This window comes from Diabrotica virgifera, chromosome 4, assembly GCF_917563875.1.
Source record: "Diabrotica virgifera virgifera chromosome 4, PGI_DIABVI_V3a".
Classification (NCBI taxonomy): Eukaryota; Metazoa; Arthropoda; class Insecta; order Coleoptera; family Chrysomelidae; genus Diabrotica; species Diabrotica virgifera.
In genome coordinates, this window is record NC_065446.1 from 99,072,203 (window position 1) to 99,091,820 (window position 19,618).

Here is a 19,618-nt window from a genome sequence, read left to right on the forward strand (position 1 = left end):
AGTGCATATCATGTGACTCTAAAATGACATAAGGTATACAAAGTTATATTTGAGATAACTACAATAATGTTATCTGTTACAAAATTACATAAGTACCTCTCACTTACATATAGGGTACAACTCACATGAGTCTTCTACCAAATGGTTATAGTACGCTTGCTACGTACCACTAAATTGAAACTGACAAAGATGAAAATACTACAAATAAATAGGCCCAAGCCTCACTAAGAGAAAATACCATAATGAATAAATAAAGTTAAATATACAAATGAATAAAGTTATAGTAATGAAATTAAGATAAATACCGAAACGAAGACCTAAATTAACCGAACAAATAAAATAAAGCGAATAAATAAATAAATATTTGGGAAACGAGCAATATTACAAAAATAAATATCAAACCAATAATAAAATATAAAACCTAATTTTCTAGGCTTATTACCTTGTGCACAATGTAACGTACCATATGATCGTAAATAAGTTTGGGAACCTAATACAATACAAATGTCATAAAAAAAACCAGAGGTAAACTAAATCTGGAAAAAAAAACATAGTGCATTAAACCAAATGTGTGAAACGTAAAAACCAATAGTTACTTAAAGCACAACACTAAATGTTCCCAAACCAATCCCTTCATCGGACGACCTCAAGGTGAAGACCAATGCTGAAATCCATAAAATTAGCACCAGAGGAGGTGCTGAACCATGTTTCCTGTGTAGGTGTACATGATACAGGTGTACAGACGACTGAAAATGGGACTGGAACGTCCCCTAGCTTGTTCCCAAATATGCTTATTCCCATGATGACTTGACTGTGGCTGTAGTGGTTTCCCTAGGTGGTCAAAGGGCTACGAATTCACCATATGGTTTCTCCAAAATGGCTAAAAAACATTCCCAGTTTTATTTCTCATATTAAACATGAGCAAAAAGTAAAGGGAAGAAGAAATAATTGAGGAACTTTTTAGAAGCAATAGTATAGAAAAACCGACCATTAAAAATGGAACAAAAACCAATCTCAGGTAACCTTGAACTATTTTCAGTGTGAAGACATGAACAAATAATGTCATTGAATGTGAAATGGGAATATAAAATATGATTTATCTGAGAGAATATGATATTAATATAATAATAGCCATCTACATACATTTTATATACCTTCATGAAATGGTATGAAACCAGGCAAAAGATAGTTATTTGACAATTTATAAAAATATTGGATGCTCAATCAGTTTAAAACGTACATAGAAGTAATGATAATTATGTTCAATATTAATTTGAGGACTTCAAAAATGTTTGGTTACGTAAAACCAAAAACCATATTAATATACCTATGAATATTAAATAAAGATCGAAATAATCTACATCCTTTACTTAATAGATTGACTAATAAAGTTTAGCAATGGGACTAATATTTTAAATATTCTACAACAAAAACCGTGACAATGGCTACCTAAAAAATTATTACAAAAAATAAACCTCACCGAATGATTCCTATTCAGGCTCCAACAGGAGTTTTGTCACACACGTGTCTCCCTACTCCAGACAATCCTCGGTGGTAACTTTTTACTTTAAAATAATTGATGTTACATCAAATAAGTAGGATGGAACTCATCCGCCATCCAACCTCACATACAGCCACAAGTCAAGTAAAGAACATTCGTCTCTCCTTCCAAGAGTACGATGTCAAACTCACAGAACGCGAAAGAATGTCGACCACCAGAGGGCCGCTGCCAATCCAACAACTCCAAAAGATAGTTTTAAATTGGTTTGATGGTGACGTATTGAAAATAAATAATTTTCATAAAATATAAGAGAAAATAGTATTTCTAAATTGAGAATTACCAGAAATTAGAGAAATTTAATTAAGCGGTCGACAGAAAATAATTCTAAAAATAATTAAATCGCTAAAAATGATATTATAACGGGTGGACCGTTACAAGGTCATCTTTCTTCTGCGTATGGTATTATTGATCTGATGACGGTTTTGTAAATTCTGTCTTTCATTTCTTTCCCGACATTTTTATTTCTCCATAGTATTTCATTTAGGCAATCTGCGGTTCCATTTGCTCTATTCAGTTCTGTTTTAAGTTTTTCTAAATAGCGTAGCTGAATATTGTGATAGGTCAAACTGGCAGTAAGTGTATTTTTTCAAAAAACTAATAGTGTGTAAAATTATTTATTAAAATCAGTTAAGTAGGTACTTTAGCACATGCCATCTTCAGAGATTCGTCTTATAGGTCATAAATGTCTCGTAGAAGAGTAATTGTCGACATACAACATATTAAAAAATTATTAGATACAGGGCCAAGCCTCTGATCTTAGGGGGACAGCCCTTTCAAATATTAAAAACTCACATCTAATGTGATTACAAATCAAAATGGGTTCCACATGGTACCGGGAACATCAGTTACAATGAAATTTTTATGAAATGATTATGTGATGCCTAGATATTTAAACTCTACCACGTGTTCTATTATCTGACCCTCCAGCTCCAATTTACATCTAGTAGATTTGCTGTTCAAAATTAACATGTTAAATTTTCTGGCAGGTGTATTAAATTGGTGCAAAATATGTTGTAAATAATCTTCACTTTGACGAATTCGCATTGCTTCGTCAGCTCAGCAGATTATTTGTAGTTATTTTTTCCCACTTGGTAGTTGGTACCCCTTTTTAGATTTTAGGTTTTATTATTATTTCATCCATGATCGGGTTGAACAATAAAATACTCAGGGAATTCCCCTGTCTTATCTTACTTCCAGCTTCAATTGGGTCAGTTACTTCTTCTACTTTTACTTTTATTGTGTTGTTCTGAAAAACCTATATAATCGAATAAAGACATACCTAATAGCGAGTTGCGAAAGATCAATAGCGAGTTTTCGTCACCATAAAGTTAGAACCTCTTGACTATAGAAAACAAACAAAAAATTATCTTCTCCCAGCTTGAATTAAACCGCCAACCCAACCATCTGATACGAGTGACGATTTTATTTTAAAAAAGGCCTGAATAAACATATATTAATAAATGAAAGGATTATTATCTTGGATGAGTAGAGATAACCACATATGATCCCCAACCGCAAGTCGGTCTGCCACAAAATTTTGGGAGAGGGAAATATTCGAGAAAAGTAAACATTAGAACAGACCCAATAAAGTCCATGACTGGAAATACGACAATTCATTAATTGGATGATGAATTAAATTTAAGGGGAAATATAATTGATTTAGTAGAAACTATATTTTTGCTGAACAGAGAAAAGAGATAAAGAGCACTGAAATGCTACGTGTTTTCGATACTACAATATGGACTTAAAAGCTGGACATTGAAGCATGAACACATAAAATAAGCTACAGTGCTTTGAAATGTGGTGTTAAAAATGATGCTTAGAATAGCATGGACACAGAAGAAAACATAATCACAGAAGTCTTGCGAGAAATGGGCAAAGAATACGAAATAATAAACACAATAAAAATAATAAAGTTACAATATCTAGGACACTTAAAGAGGGGACAGCTGTATGAACGGCTAAGAATGCTAATACTGCGAAAGATAAGAGGAAGAAAGAGTATGTATAGGAATAAGTAGAGTGTCATGGTTGAAGAATTTAAGGGACTGGTTTAAATTCAGTCCTATAGAACTCTTCAGAGCAGCGGTAGATAGAGTAAAGATAGTGATGATGATATTCAACCTCCGATTGGCAGACGGAACTTAAAGAAGAAGATATTTTTGTTATCCCAGAGAACGGCAGTTCTCGCCAGTGGCGCACAACCCCCGTCATGCGACAATATATTATATACTATTATATACTATTATTTACTATTATATACTATTATATACTAAAAAATATATTATATATTTTCGATTTTCTAAATCTGACTGAATTGAAAATTGGACCAAATCCCACCCTAAAGTATATGAAAAGACTCGCCCAGCCATATGTCAACCATCCATTTTGCCAAGGGTGTGGATTTTACGGCCCTTCTCATTTAGGGTCTGTTTTTCGTTCTCGTCCCCAAAACTCACAAAAATTTTGAAAATTTAAGTTCGACCTTTACGGCTTCTGATAGTACTTATCATTACCTTTTTAACGCATGTTTAATTTTGAAAATCGGTTATACCATTCAAAAGTTACCGAGCTAAGAAATTGTTTTTAATTTATATTTAAAAGGGGGAAAATGTTTGTATGTATGTGTGTATGTTTGTGGAAAAGTTTCACCGATCTAAATTTTTTTCTCTGTTTCAAAAGGGGGTCAGGGGCGATTCAGAACTGGTGTAGTTTGTGACTTTCGACCACCCATAAGCCAGGTATAAGACTTTGTAGGTACAAAACGGCATATTTTTTGGGGGTATATATCTTAGGTTCTAGAAGAGCTAGGAAAACCGCAAAAAAACTAGATCAATAGCGTTGAGTTAAGCTTTCAAATGATGCCTAAGCGGTTGGGATCAGACATACACACTGCTCAGTATAGCCAAAAAACTGAATAACTAAACTTTGAAAATTTTGGTTTTTCGACAATTACTCAAAATTTCAACCTACAAATTGTGTCAATAACTGAGCGTTTGTAGAAGGACTCTAGACGCGTTTAACAGTGTGTACCTTATATCTGGGAAAATTCGAATTTTTAAGTTATAGGCTGCATAAATGTGATAAAATATATTTCCCATGGGAAGAACGTTTTTTTAAGCTCAATAATTCCTGTAATACCTTCAGTTATCATACTTGACCTTGAATACATCAGATTCTACTTGTCAATACGTTTTAAACTGATGTTTAGTGATTAAAATCGGTTAAGCCGCTTCGAAGTTATCAAAGCTCCAAAGTATAATCCATTTGACCATTATCGCCGAAATAGTTTATGTAGTTGTAGTGGTTACGACTCTAAATTTAATAGGAAAATCCTAGTTCATTTACCGGCCATCCCAATATTTTTTTCAATCTATTTCGAATAGAAAAAAAATCTAGTGTACATTCGATGGGCACTAGATGATTTGAGAGATAATGCTAGAAAGACGACCATTTATAACGCTTAACGTGGAATCGAAAAACATTACATTCAACTTCATACATTTAATTTATAAATAACTTTGAAAAACTCCTGATACAAGAATAAAAAACCGCTAAACGTCGTAAAATCAGTGGCGCATACAATATTCCAGCTACAAAAGAGCTGATATGAATATTACGTGGTGCAAAAATGTATTTTCATTTGGTTGGAAAATAAAATTATAGTTTTATTTTAAAAGATGTTTCTATAATATTTGCTAAATTTGAAGTAAAGCGCGCCACAAATGAGCTTCAAAATACAAACTCTATCAAAGTTACTCTTTTGCGGCGGCGTTTAGCGGTTTTTTATTCTCGTAAATGATGACAACAGCTACGTCGGAGTAGGATTTATTAATATGTAAAACAGTCATCTAATATTTACGGACTACGAAGGGAATATTAGATCACGACAGAGGGGATAAAAATACTTAAAATAGTTATATAGAAGTTATTATAGAAGAATGCTATTTTTTCTGCATATGAAATACACAAATGAAATGCATTCAATTTCAGTTAATTGTACGAGCTCTAGAGCTCTAATTATTTAGACTTTTAATTTAGTGAAAAATCCAACGTTTACCTAGTTAGAGTTCACCTTCTAGGTAAAATGGTAATTTTGTCAGTTTAGACATATTCTCTAAGGAAAAGAAATGATAGTTTTTTCTTTGAAGTGTGATGTGAATCTCATAAACGAAACTTAGCCCTTTAGCTAGAGTTAGAACAAAAAGTAAGTTTTTAAACGGTTCATTTAGTTAAATAGATCTGTTTTTACTGATTTTAATTTTCACTGAGTGTTACAAAAATGTTATCTTAACATTAGTGAAAAATATGGCTTCTCATCTTTAAACGAACGTTTGTGGACATTTGTTTTCAGTTACAAAAATACAAAATAAATGGGAAAAAATAGACGAGTTTGATACAGATAATATCGACGAAATTAATCGATTAGAAAGAGGTAGTACCTATATAAAAAGATTATAAAAAAATACTAAAGGGATACCTTCAACACGGGAGACTGGTCAGGAGTGGTCAATGGTATCATCGCTGAAAGTGAGAAAGGCCTGCAGACCTTCATGCAGACCAAGCCTGCTACTAAACACAATTTGTGATACTGAGGAACAGGTTGGTTTAACAATTAACAAAAGGAAAACAAAAACCATGGTGATCAGTAAGAGGGGTACAGTCGTAACAAGGATCCATATAAAAAAGATATCGAACAAGTGGACAAAATAAAATACTTAGGAGTCTGGATCACGGAAGATCTAAATCTGAAATCAGAAATTCGATCAAGAATAGAGCAATCAAGAGCAGCCTTTTTGAAGATGAGGAAATTTCTGATTAACCAAAGACTCAATCTTCAAATCCGATATCGCATGGTAAAATGTTATATCCACTCTATTCTTGTTTATGGTGTCGAAGCTTGGACTGTTAATGTTGACTTAATGAGAAAGCTGGAAGATATTGGGAATGCTTTTTAGGGGAATATTGAGAATACCGTGGATCGATCATATTACGAACGAAATGGTGTTGTACAGAATGGGAAGATATAGAGAACTTTTGACCACCATTAAAAAGAGAAAAACAGCATATTTGGGGCAAATACTTCGAAATGATAAGTACGAGTTATTAGATCAAGCATCCTAATACCTCTCTTCAAAAAAGGAGACAAATCAGACCCGGAGAATTACAGAAGGATTAACTTATTAAACACAACAGTAAAATTAACCACAAAAGTGATAACAAACAAATTGAATGAAATTATAACATTAGCAGAAGAACAACAAGGTTTTAGGTCGGGAAGGTCATGCACTGACGCTATATTTATAATCAGGCAAGTTCAAGAGAAATCGTTGGAATACAACAAACCGGCATATTTATGTTTCGTGGACTTTAAGAAAGCATTTGACAGGGTCACATTAAAGGACGTTATCCACTTGTTATTCTCGAGAGAGGTACCTCTGGGAATAATTAAAACGATAGAAAACATCTACCAGAACAACACAATAAAAGTAAAAGTGGAAGATGAACTAACTGACCCAATTGAAGCCGGCAATGGGATAAGACAGGGGGATTCCTTGAGTCCTTTATTGTTCAACCCGATCATGGACGAAATAATAAAAAATTTATTGGAGAGAAATGGGAGAAAAACAACTTAAAATAATCTGCTATGCGGACGATGCAATACTAATCTCTCAAAGTGAAGATATACAACGTATGCTGCACCAATTCAACATAATCGCCAGAAAATTTAACATGTTAATTCCCTCAAAAAAGACAAAATGCATGGATATAACACCAGATCCAATAAGATGTAAATTGGAGCTGGAAAGTCAGATAATACAACAAGTGATGGAGTTTAAATATCTAGGCATCACACTATTTAGCTACGGAAGACCCGAAACAGAAGTGGAAGATCAATTGAATAGAGCAAACAGAGCCGCAGTTTGCCTGAATGACACAATTTGGAGAAATAAAAATATCGGAAAAGAAATGAAAGGCAGAATTTACAAAACAGTCATCAGACCAATAATGACATACGCGGTAGAAATACGACCCGATACAGAGAGGACAAAAAGATTGCTCGAAACAGCGGAGATGAAAACCCTTCGAAAAATCGATGGTAAGACTCTATGGGACAGAGCTAGAAGTACAGATATACGACGGAGATGCAAGGTGGATAACATTAATAACTGGGTAAGAAACAGAAGAATATAATGGAATGACCACATAAGCCGAATGACAATAAATAGGGTAGTCAGAACAGCGAGAGACGGTTCCCCAATAGGAAGACGATAAGTGGGAAGACCACGAAAACGATGGAACGACAACTTACTAGAGGCACATTGACAAAACAGACAGTCATGTCTATACAAGAAGAAGAAGAAGAAGAGGAGAAGAAGAGTTATTAGAGCTGAAGGGTAAAATTGAATGAAAATGGGGTACTAGCAGACTATAAATATCCTGACTGAAAAATGTTCGCGACTAAACACACAGACGCTTTTCAGAAAAGCAGAAGATAGAGACAAATTTGAGATGGTTATAACCAACATTAGTGGAGTCGTCATTAGAAGAAGAAGATTAAAAGAAACATCTGATAGCGCCTCAAATACCAATAAACAGTACTTTGAAACAATATACATGTTTTCAATAACCGCTATGTGCCTGTGCTCGTATAACTTTTAAAACCACGTGTGATCGAGGGTTGCTGTTGCTTGCTTGGTTATTGGCCTTGCTTTATGCAATTTGGCCAGCTCGATCAGGTTGGCGGTCACGACGTTGACTGGCTCATGACCATGTCAGGTCCGCCGAATATGTCTACTTTTTGATTTTTTGAAGTAAATTGGCTATGGTGATTATTTCATTCATAGGAGATTCTTACCAATAGAAAGCTACAGAAATCTGAATTAAATCGATAATTTTTGATAATCTCCCGTCGTTAACTATATTACGTCAGATGCCCTTCGTTGCTACGAAAAAATACATTCAGTGACATTAATGACAATTAATGTTTTAAAAATTATAAAAGTGATGACTTTCAATCGTCAAATATTTATAAAACTGTGTGTTTAATGGTACTTACATAAATAAATTACAATAAAATTTTGGTTTTGAACAGTTTTATTCATGAAATAATCGCAACAAATTGCACTCGACCTCTGAAATTAATATAGAATTTCAGAGCTCTTGTTCAATTACTACTGATAACTTTGACTAAATATTTACTTTTGTACAAGGTTAGTAAGCGAATATATGGGTGTTATGCAATAACAAACACAAGCTATTAGTAATAAGCATTAATTAAAAATAAGGTGTAGCTAGTTGAGTATTATAGTTTTTTTCTGTTAATGCTAACAAACTTCATAATTGCTTTGATTGATTCTTCATCTACGTTATGTAAAATTGAATATATTTTAATCGGGGTTGGAAGTCCTTTATTGGCGAAAAAATTGTAGATATCCCAATTTGGAATGGAGTTAATAGGCCATTCAAAAAATATGTGATTAAGATTTTCTATGGACCCACATTCGAATAGGGATTATCTGTCAGGTTCACCCTATGCAAGTTTTCTTTTATTAGACAGTGTCCTGTACGTAATCTAATAATTGTAGTGATGTGTATGTGATCTACGAATGGAAGAATGGCGAACCATTTATTTTTAGGAAAGGTAGGTTGTACTTTTCGGTATTGATAGTGTTTGATTAGTGTTAGAAAATATAATTACCTGGGAACTGTTATTAATGAAAACAACGACAACTCTGAAGAAATCAAGATCAGAATAGAAAAAGCTAGAGCTACTTTTACCAAAATGAAAACAGTTTTATGCGGAAGAGAGCTAAGTTTAAATCTTAAAATTCGCCTCATGAGATGTTACGTGCTGTCAGTTCTTTTCTATGGAATGGAAGCTTGGACACTGAAAAAGATCGATACAAGGAAAATAGAAGCATTCGAGATGTGGATGTACCGCAGGATACTGAGAATATCGTGGACAGAGAGAGTGACAAACATGGAAGTGTTGCGAAGGATGCAGAAAGAAAAAGAACTTGCGCTTACTATTAAAAAGCGCAAACTGCAATACTTGGGACATATAATGAGGGGACAAAAGTACCAGCTACTACAATTAATTATTCAGGGAAAAATAATAGGTAAAAGATCCATTGGCAGAAGAAAACATTCATGGTTGAAGAATTTAAGAGATTGGTACAAGTGCAGCAGCTGCCAATTATTTAGATCTACGGTATCAAAAATACGCATAGCCTTGATGATAGCCAAACTTCGGAACGAGGACGGCACCTGAAGAAGAAGAAGTGTTTGATTCTGATTAGGTTGTTCCATTGGTCGAGGGTTGAAGATTTAATAATTTTAGGTGACGTTGATTCAATACATCTAGCAACAGTGGTATACGGGTATACGTGTTAAAGTGGTTAGTTAATTTTGCCTAAAAAAAGCTTGTCAAAAATGTCATTACTTAAATTCGTAAATTTGGTATTCAGTCTCATTGTTTCATATCTGCAAATACACACCTGATAGAGTATTTCCGACTTATGCCAAAGCGAGAACCTCGATATGTCAGATATGAGTGATGTTGTTTCATGACTGCATTATTTGAACATTTCAATGACAAATGATTACATTGAAATTCTGAAATTGTATATCTAGCATATTTTTAACGGGAACAAATGTCACAAACGTTTATATAATTTAGAGTATATTTTTATAACAATTATTTATATTGATTTAATTTTTGCCCTAACATTTATATGCTTTTATAATCAGCCAGATGTGATAAAAATAAAAAAGTCAAAAAGGTTGCTATGGGCCGGCCAATCTCACCAATGGTAGGCAATTTTGTCTACGATTTTTAATAATGCTTTTCGAAAATGTCAATACTTAAATTCGTAAATTTAGTATTCAGTCTCATTGTTTCATATCTGCAAATACACACCTGATAGAATATTTCCGGCTTATGCCAAAGCGAGAACGTCGATATGTCAGATATAAGTGATGTTGTTTCATGACTGCATTATTTGAACATTTCAATGACAAATGATCACATTGAAATTCTGAAATGGTATATCTAGCATATTTTTAACGGAAACAAATGTCACAAACGTTTATAGAATTTAGAGTATATTTTTATAACAATTATTTATATTGATTTAATTTTTGCCCTAACATTTATATGCTTTTATAATCAGCCAGATGTGATAAAGATAAAAAAAATCAAAAAGGTTGCTATGGGCCGGCCAATGTCACCAATGGTAGGCAATTTTGTCTACGATTTTTAATAATGCTTTTCGAAAATGTCAATACTTAAATTCGTAAATTTAGTATTCAGTCTCATTGTTTCATATCTGCAAATACACACCTGATAGAATATTCCCGGCTTATGCCAAAGCGAGAACGTCGATATGTCAGATATGAGTGATGTTGTTTCATGACTGCATTATTTGAACATTTCAATGACAAATGATCACATTGAAATTCTGAAATTGTACATCTAGCATATTTTTAACGGAAACAAACGTCACAAACGTTTATAGAATTCAGAGTATATTTTTATAACAATTATTTTTATTGATTTAATTTTTGCCCTAGCATTTTTATGCTTTTATAATCAGCCAGATGTAATAAAAATAAAAAAGTCAAAAAGGTTGCTATGGGCCGGCCAATCTCACCAATGGTAGGGGAGCCCAAGCGGGGATTTTTGCAGTTACTCGAGCGCATCAGATTATCACATGGGGAGAAACCATGTATCCTGAAAATGTACTTCTACCATAATTGGCTCTTAACCCTCGCAGGACCAACCTTTTAGTAGAAACAGCGAGGACCAAGGAGGGTCAATAAATGTCCACACATACGTTAATCAAAAACGTGCTTATTAATTTAAACTAATTTAAAAATAAAAAAAATAACTCTTTTAAATTATTCCTAGACGTTAATGGAACAGTTAAAAGATACGAATTTATAATTTACCCGAAGTCTTCAGCTTCAGTGGAATTGGCATCATCGTAGGATACAGAAACAGTTTTGACTTCTTGCTGTGCTTACCGCATACATACTTGCATTTTGAACAAACTATGGTGTTTTTGCCCACTTATTGGCTTTTTTTTTTCTTTTATATTTTACTAATTTGACACATGAATGATATCGTCCATTTCCATTTTGGGATGGTGTTGAAGGTATTCAAGGGGATTATTTATAGTCCACTGTCAAGTTTTTATAAAAATTATGCCATCTAGTAGGGCAGTAGTACGCCGACAACTACTAATTATTTGAGATTTTTAGGAACAAAGGTATGTAGAAAATCGGATGTACTGCAATGTTGTGGATACTTTCTAACACTCCTTGGTACTTCTAGGGTTAATAAAGGGGAGTTCGTTAAGGGGGGGGGGGGTTAGAAAAAAATCTATACTTAGAAAAACTAGAAATTGTCAGATTAAGATAAGTTAAGTACATGGAGAACAGTGTATATTTCGAAAATCTGACGATTTGAACCGGGGCGTAAGGAAATGGGTGAGTCACAAAGTTTCACACAAAAAAGCGAATATTTCAAGAAGTGAACGTCAGATCGAAAAACTAAAAAGTACGTGTTGAATACTTTTCAAAAATCTATCGAATGCTACCAAACGCGTCCCCCACGGAGAGGAATGAGGGTAAATTTAAAATTTTAAATACGAACCCCGCGATATTTCACGAAGTGAACATCAGATCGAAAAACTGAAAAATACACGTATTCTTTTTGAGCCCTCATTTTTTATTGCGAATATGGATTCCTTACGTAAAAATAAGTAAATTTTATTCAAGACATTTTTTCGGATTATGGATATATGGCGCTATAATCGAAAAAAACGATTGTTGGAAATGGAGAACTAAATTAAAAAATGGAAAGTCCCCCACTTTATGGAAAACTTAACTTAACTTTTGTTGGTTTTAGGACCTACTCTTTACAACCCAATCTTCTTCTTTGAGTGCCTCTCCTATCGGAGATTGGATATCATTAGGGCGATTCTAATTTTATTTACTGCTGTTTTGAACAATTCGTTAGTGGTACAGCCAAACCACTCTCTCAAATTTCTCATCCAGGACATTCTTCTACGGCCTGGATTTCTTCGTCCTTGGATTTTTCCTTGCATTATATTTTGTAGGAATGTGTACTTTTGTCCTCTCATCAGGTGGCCTAAGTATTCAAGTTTTCTCTTTTTTATACTCCGTAGAACTTCTGGCTCGTTATTTATTCTGCGTATTACTTCTTCATTTGTAATTTTATCCACCCAACTTATTCGTAGTATACGGCGGTAGCACCACATCTCAAAGCTTTCAAGATTTTTAATATTCCTCTGTTTAAGAGTCCATGACTCCATACCGTAGAGCAAAGTACTGAATACATAGCATTTTAGCATTCTAGTTCGTAGATGAATACTAATATCACGATTACAAAATAATTTTTTCATTTTTATAAAAGTAGACCTGGCAATTTCAATACGTCTTTTTATCTCGTGATTTTGGTCACCTGTTTCATTGATAAGGGTTCCCAAGTATTTGTATTCGTTTACTTTTTCAAGTTGGGTACCGTTTATTGTGATACTAGTGTCATTTATTGGATTCTTACTGAAGGTCATATATTTGGTTTTTTTGACGTTCATCCTTATGCCGTAGTTATTACATATCTCATTCATAGTTTCAACTAAATGTTGTAGATCTTCCGCTGTTCTTGCCATTATCACAGTATCGTCAGCATATCGAATGTTATTGATAACTTCTCCATTGACTATTATCCCTTCGTTTGCATATGAGAGAGCTTCTTGGCATATTTGTTCGCTGTAGATATTAAATAAGAGCGGTGACAATATACAACCCTGTCGTACTCCTCTACGTATTTCTATTTCGTCCGATGTTTGTTCTTCTATTTCTATACAACCCAATAGGTTTCTATAATGCTCGAGTAACTGCAAATTTAACATACTTTCCTCTTCTATTATATGTCATCAGGTTGGTGTGGGTAGAGCGGAAGAGCAAGGATACGGAGGACAAATAACAGTTCAGCAGATTTACGTATTCTAAATATCGAACAGACAGAGAAACGAATGATAGACTGTAGCAAGTGGAGGCAGATTGTAAAGTCAGTGAATATCCACTAAGGCTGTAGAGTCAGGTGGAAGGAGAAAGGAAGAGCATTGTTCTAATATAAACAATCAAACGTCGATCACTTATTCTAGATCTATAAAAAATCAAAAAGAAAACAGTATCCCCTCAGAAGATTAATTTTATATTTGTGTTCTTATAAGAAAACTTGATTAGTATTTCTCTGAGTTTTTAGAAAATTTCTTTGGAAATCTTCTGAAAACCCTTATATTTATAAGAGTCTTATTGAAGCAGCGAAAAGATGTACGATTAAATCATATTCATTAATGGCGTGACAACTGTTCGTGAGTCTTTGCCGCGTTTCTAGCGCCTTCAAGGTTTTTCGGTTCTGTGCCACTATTTCCTATTATTTCACTCCCATTTTATCATTTTCTTCAGATTCTCTCTGACTGCATCTTTCCACATATTTCTAGGCAATCCTACAGACCTTCTCCCATCTGGTCTTTGTAAAACATATTGTCAGTAATGTGTACCATTTTGCCCATTTTTGTCTGTTGGCCTTTATATATTTAATTAATTGGAAAACACTGTAAGACTCGTACACACTTCTAAGTAGGTCAAAACGGCAAGCAAGTGTATGTTCTCAAAAAAATTGATATTGTGTAAAACATGTTTTATTATCAGCTAAGTACTTTCAACACATAACGTGCCATCATCAGAGCTTCCTAAAAGGACATTTAAGATAAGATTTTTTATAAAAAGAAATATTGAAAAACTTACGTCCTCTTATAAAACCTTCATATAAGAGCAATTGCTAAACGATACAATAAAAAACGTAGATTCTGGGCAAAGCCACAGATATCGGGTATAACAGCCTCTTAAAATGAATAAATTCACATCTAATTTCTTTTTTATTTTTAAAAGACAACATGGCTGAGTCTAACCATCTTGCGCCTACGTGAACAGCTGAGGAGGACTGTCATTCATTAAAATGATAAAGAAGGAACCACAATCTTATGCGACCTCTACATATTTTCGTAAATAATAGTTAAAAATTAATTAAAATTGAAAATGACTAAAAAGCCATGTATAGGTTAAATGAATTTTAAGTTAAGATACTAAATTTTAAAGTAAAATTTTAAAAAAATTACTATTATTAATATTGAAATGAAATGATAACGTGTATAATTCTTTTAAAATCAAAATTCTTTTAAAAACAAAACTGTTATAAAAAAATAAGAAAATCTACGGTTTCGTTTTGATTAAAAACTGTTATAGTTTGACCAAGTGTGGAAGAAGTTAGATGAAATCAAACCTAGGAGAAATCACATTTGATAAGTTCAGATTTAGAAAACTGTTATTTTATAAATTAACAACCCTATTAGTTAATTTAGACAAATCTCAAATATTTTACTTGTTTACAAATATGTAATCAATGAAAGAAAACTCAAGAATACCTAAAAAGTAATATTCAAAAAACTTACATAAATCGTTGGGTATACTATATACTAAACCAAAATTATTAAAGAAATTTCTTAAAGATAGGATCAAATTTACAATTTATTTGAATCTGGGTGTTAACACAGTTTTGAGGGTTTCTTTTCATTTCTCTGCTTATTTCTAGATCTTCTAGTAGATTCATTTTGGTATAGTATCCTACATAGCATACCTAATAATAACTATACCAAAATGAATCTACTAGAAGATCTAGAAATAAGCAGAGAAATGAAAAGAAACCCTCAAAACTGTGTTAACACCCAGATTCAATTAAATTGTAAATTTGATCCTAGCTTTAAAAAATTTCTTTAATAAATTTTGGTTTAGTTAGTTTACCCAACAATTTATAAAAGTTTTTTGAACATTACTGTTCGGTTTGAACAGTTTTGTTTTTAAAAGAATTTTGATAACTTATATACACGTTAACATTTCACTTCAATATTAATAATAGTAATTTTTGGAAAATTTAACTTTAAAATTTGGTATCTTAACTTAAAATTCATTTAACCTATACATGGCTTTTTAGTCATTTTCAATTTTAATTAATTTTTAATTATTATTTACGAATATAGAGGTCGCATAAGATTGTGGTTCCTTCTTTATCATTTTAATGAATGACAGTTCTCCTCAACTGTTCACGTGGGCTCAAAATGGTTTGACTCAGCCATGTTTCCTTTTAAAAATAAAAAAGAAATTAGATGTGAATTTATTCATTTTAAGGGGTTGTTATACCCGATATCTGTGGCTTTGCCCAGAATCTATGTTTTTTATTGTGTCGTTTAGCAATTCCTCTTCTATGAAGGTTTTATAAGAGGACGTAAGTTTTTCAATATTTCTTTTTATAAAAAATCTTATCCTAAATGTCCTTTTAGGAAGCTCTGATGATGGCACGTTATATGTTGAAAGTACTTAGCTGATAATAAAACATTTTTTACACACTATCAATTTTCTTGAGAACATACATTTGTTTGCCGTTTTGACCTTTATATATTTCATCTGATTTTACTTTAAGAGCTCGTTCTTGCCGCGATATCTCTGCAAGGTTACGTTCCCACACCAGCAATTTTTTAATTCTTTTTTTGTTAGCGTCCATATTTCGCTTTCATACGCGACTTCTGGTTGTATTACACTTTTATATGTCTGGTTATTTTCTCTACATTTAAGCTGTTAAGGTATTTAAAATGGTTTGCCCTTTTTATCTCCTCTCTATTAAGGAAAAGCAGATCTATATTAATCGTTCCCACTGCCATTCACTTTATTTTTGAGATATGGAAAAATTTGTTACCAAATATTTAAAATTGTATTTTAACTGTTAATGATGGTCAAAATATATCTACTCGTTCCGTTGGCAACAGTATGTTATTAATTACTTTATCAATTTTCCATACGATACCGCATGATAAAGTGTTATGTATACAGTGTACTAAGTATTACACGGCATGGAAGCTTGGACGTTAACAGCCCGTTCGTTATGACGTTTAGAGAGCTTTGAGATGTGGATACTTCGTCGTATGCTGAAAATTCCATGGACCGACCACGATAGAAGTAAATAAGTTTTAAGACGTATAAATAGAAAACGTGAACTCACAGAAATTGTCAAGAAACGTAAAATATATTATATTGGACACATATTTAGACACAATAGGTATAACTTCCTTTAGCTTATTATAGAAAGTAAAATAAAAGGCAGACGCGGCCCGGGTAGACGACAAATGACCTGATTGCGCAACATCAAAGAATGGACAGGATTAGACTTTCAAAGTTTAATAAGAAAAGCCCAAAATAGAGAAGCTTTGTAGAGGTCATCGCCAACTTTCGCTAAGAAGACAGCGCTTGAAGAAGAATCAATTTTTCTTTTTTCGTGCTTATTAGTTTTATTGCATAGTACATAAATTATTGTAATCACTAAATCACTAAATACATAGTTAAAATAATCCTATTATTTTAATTAATTAATAATTTAAGCAATTAGTAAGTAACGATTTTCCAAAAACATTCAAAACCTAAACGAAATAACCACCTCTATTTTGCACATAAAATTGATACTCTGTGACTCTATGCCGCACTCTTAATGTTTAGATATCTATAAATTATAATAATAGTAATAGGTCTGCATCCCGCGTATGAAAAAAAAGTTGATTAATAGCAAGCTGAAAATTTGTTAATAGCTTAAGGGTGTCTAGCCGAACAAACTTTGATATATGGGAACATTGGAACAGGGGCAGTTTTAATTGTGGAACAGGTTAAAAATTTGGAACGGTCAGACTACGAAAACGGCACATGTATTTTGTCCGACAGAACATACTTAAACTCTCCGAACAGAGATTAAACTCTCATGTAAAAATCAGACTGCTATTTATCACCAAATGAGCGTTTTAATGACTGGAACATGTAAAATATGTCAAATGACAGGAATTATGACAGGTGATAAATAGCAGTCTGATTTTTGCATGAGAGTTTAATCTCTGTTCGGAGAGTTTAAGTCTGTTCTGTCGGACAAAATAAATGTGCCGTTTTCGTGGTCTGACCGTTCCAAACTTTTAACCTGTTCCACAATTAAAACTGCCCCTGTTCCAGCGTTCCCATATATCAAAGATTATCCGACTAGACACCCTTTAGCTATTAACCAATTTTCAGCTTGCTATTAATCAACTTTTTTTTCATACGCGGGATCCAGACCTATAATAAATAAGGGTGTTGCCATTTTAAATCCGTATATCTAATTGAAAACTAAATGTACTGATCATTCGTTTGTAGTTTTCGTCGTTTACGTGGCCCTCGAATGTTATATATTGTTTTATATAAAGGTCTAGACAGACGGCTTTTGCGAAAGTATTTCTGTCTAACACACTGTCTACAACACAACAAATGAACTATTCCTCTTTATTAAAGAAAATCCTGTACAATTGCCACACGTGTTTCTAATATACACAATTTGTAATACTAAATTAACGAAGAGGTGTTCATCTGATAAAATTATTGATTGGCTGTCTAGCTCCAGGCAATTGCTCCGATGAACAAAGTAACAACTGTACATTACATAATAGAGGAATTTACAGTTCAGAAATGTGCTAAATGCGCGCACTTTATAATATTTTTAGAACTATCTTTATAACTCTTTTAACGTTATATGAAATATTATAAGGTAAGACAAATGCAGTTGACAACTGCAATTTGCATATTATCTCAATTTGTTTAAGAAACAATTTTATTTATTACCATAATTTCTTTTTGATATTATTAGATAAAGGTAAGTTTGAGAATACACATGCAATGACTAGACCCCAGAACGGGGACGGAGGCAATAGCTCAATACGCGATTACCAAGCGAAGCAATTCTTCAATTCAGAATTGCTCCGCGGTTGGCTTCGACTCACTGCGTGTCGGCCCAATTGGTTTCCCCAACACACTACGCTAGCTTAACCATAGAGTGAGGCTATTAGCTCAGTACGCTGTAAGACTCCGGTTGTTTCCAACTCAATTTGTTGGAAACCGAGTGGCCACCGTCTGGTGGCCCGTGAGTTCCTATTAGCTTATTACGATAGGTGGAACTGAGTTTCTATCATCTCGATCGTTGTTTTATAACATTTCGAGCGACCCCATCTCCGAAAGGTCGTGTATGGTGGTGGAAGCTTAGTGGGACGGCGTGCGTTAGAGGCGCGCTCGGTACCTTCTGGAGGGCTGAATGCCGATCTAAAAGTCCAATCGTTTCAGTATGGTTTTTACTCTAGGACACTTTGTGAACCTCCTGTAAAAATTTTATAATATTTCAAAATAAAAATATTCCTTTCGGGGAAATATTCCAATATATGTTATTGTAACTTTCGTTACTATTTAGAGTATTTGTCCCGAGACATCTTTGTAGCAAATCATCACTTTTAAGTAATTCGAATACAGGCAAAATATAGTCACGTTTGCTTGGATCTACTGGTGAATTATGAGTAAAAGGCTAATTTTTTTTTCTTCATCCTGCAAGAATTGACACCGCTCCTTATTGCAATACTTTATAAAAACGTTATGAACAATACGTTCATTATCATCATTTGCTCTACAATCCATGGTGGGTCTTAGCCTGTTCCAGAATCAGCTTCCATTCCTTCCTATCCTTCGCCCTGGTTTTTCAATTTCGCACTCCTAGCACTCGCAAGTCGTCTGCCACCTGGTCCTTCAATCGTGCTCTGGACCTGCCTCTTTTCCTCACTCCATCTGGTCTCTGGCTATAAATGTGTTTCGACGGCTCCACCTCATTCATTCTCTCTAAGTGGCCCACCGCAGCCTGTTTATTTTGATAGATCTACCAATACTACACTCACTATAAAGGCGGTAAAGCTAAAAATTATAGCTTCTAATATAGCATCGAATTATGTCTCTACGACATAATTCGTTTTCCTGCATATCTTTATAGATATGGCTGAGCATTTTACGTTCAAAAGATCCTAACCCTCCTTCATCACTTTTTGTTATCATCCACGTTTCTGACGCGAAAGTGGGGACGGG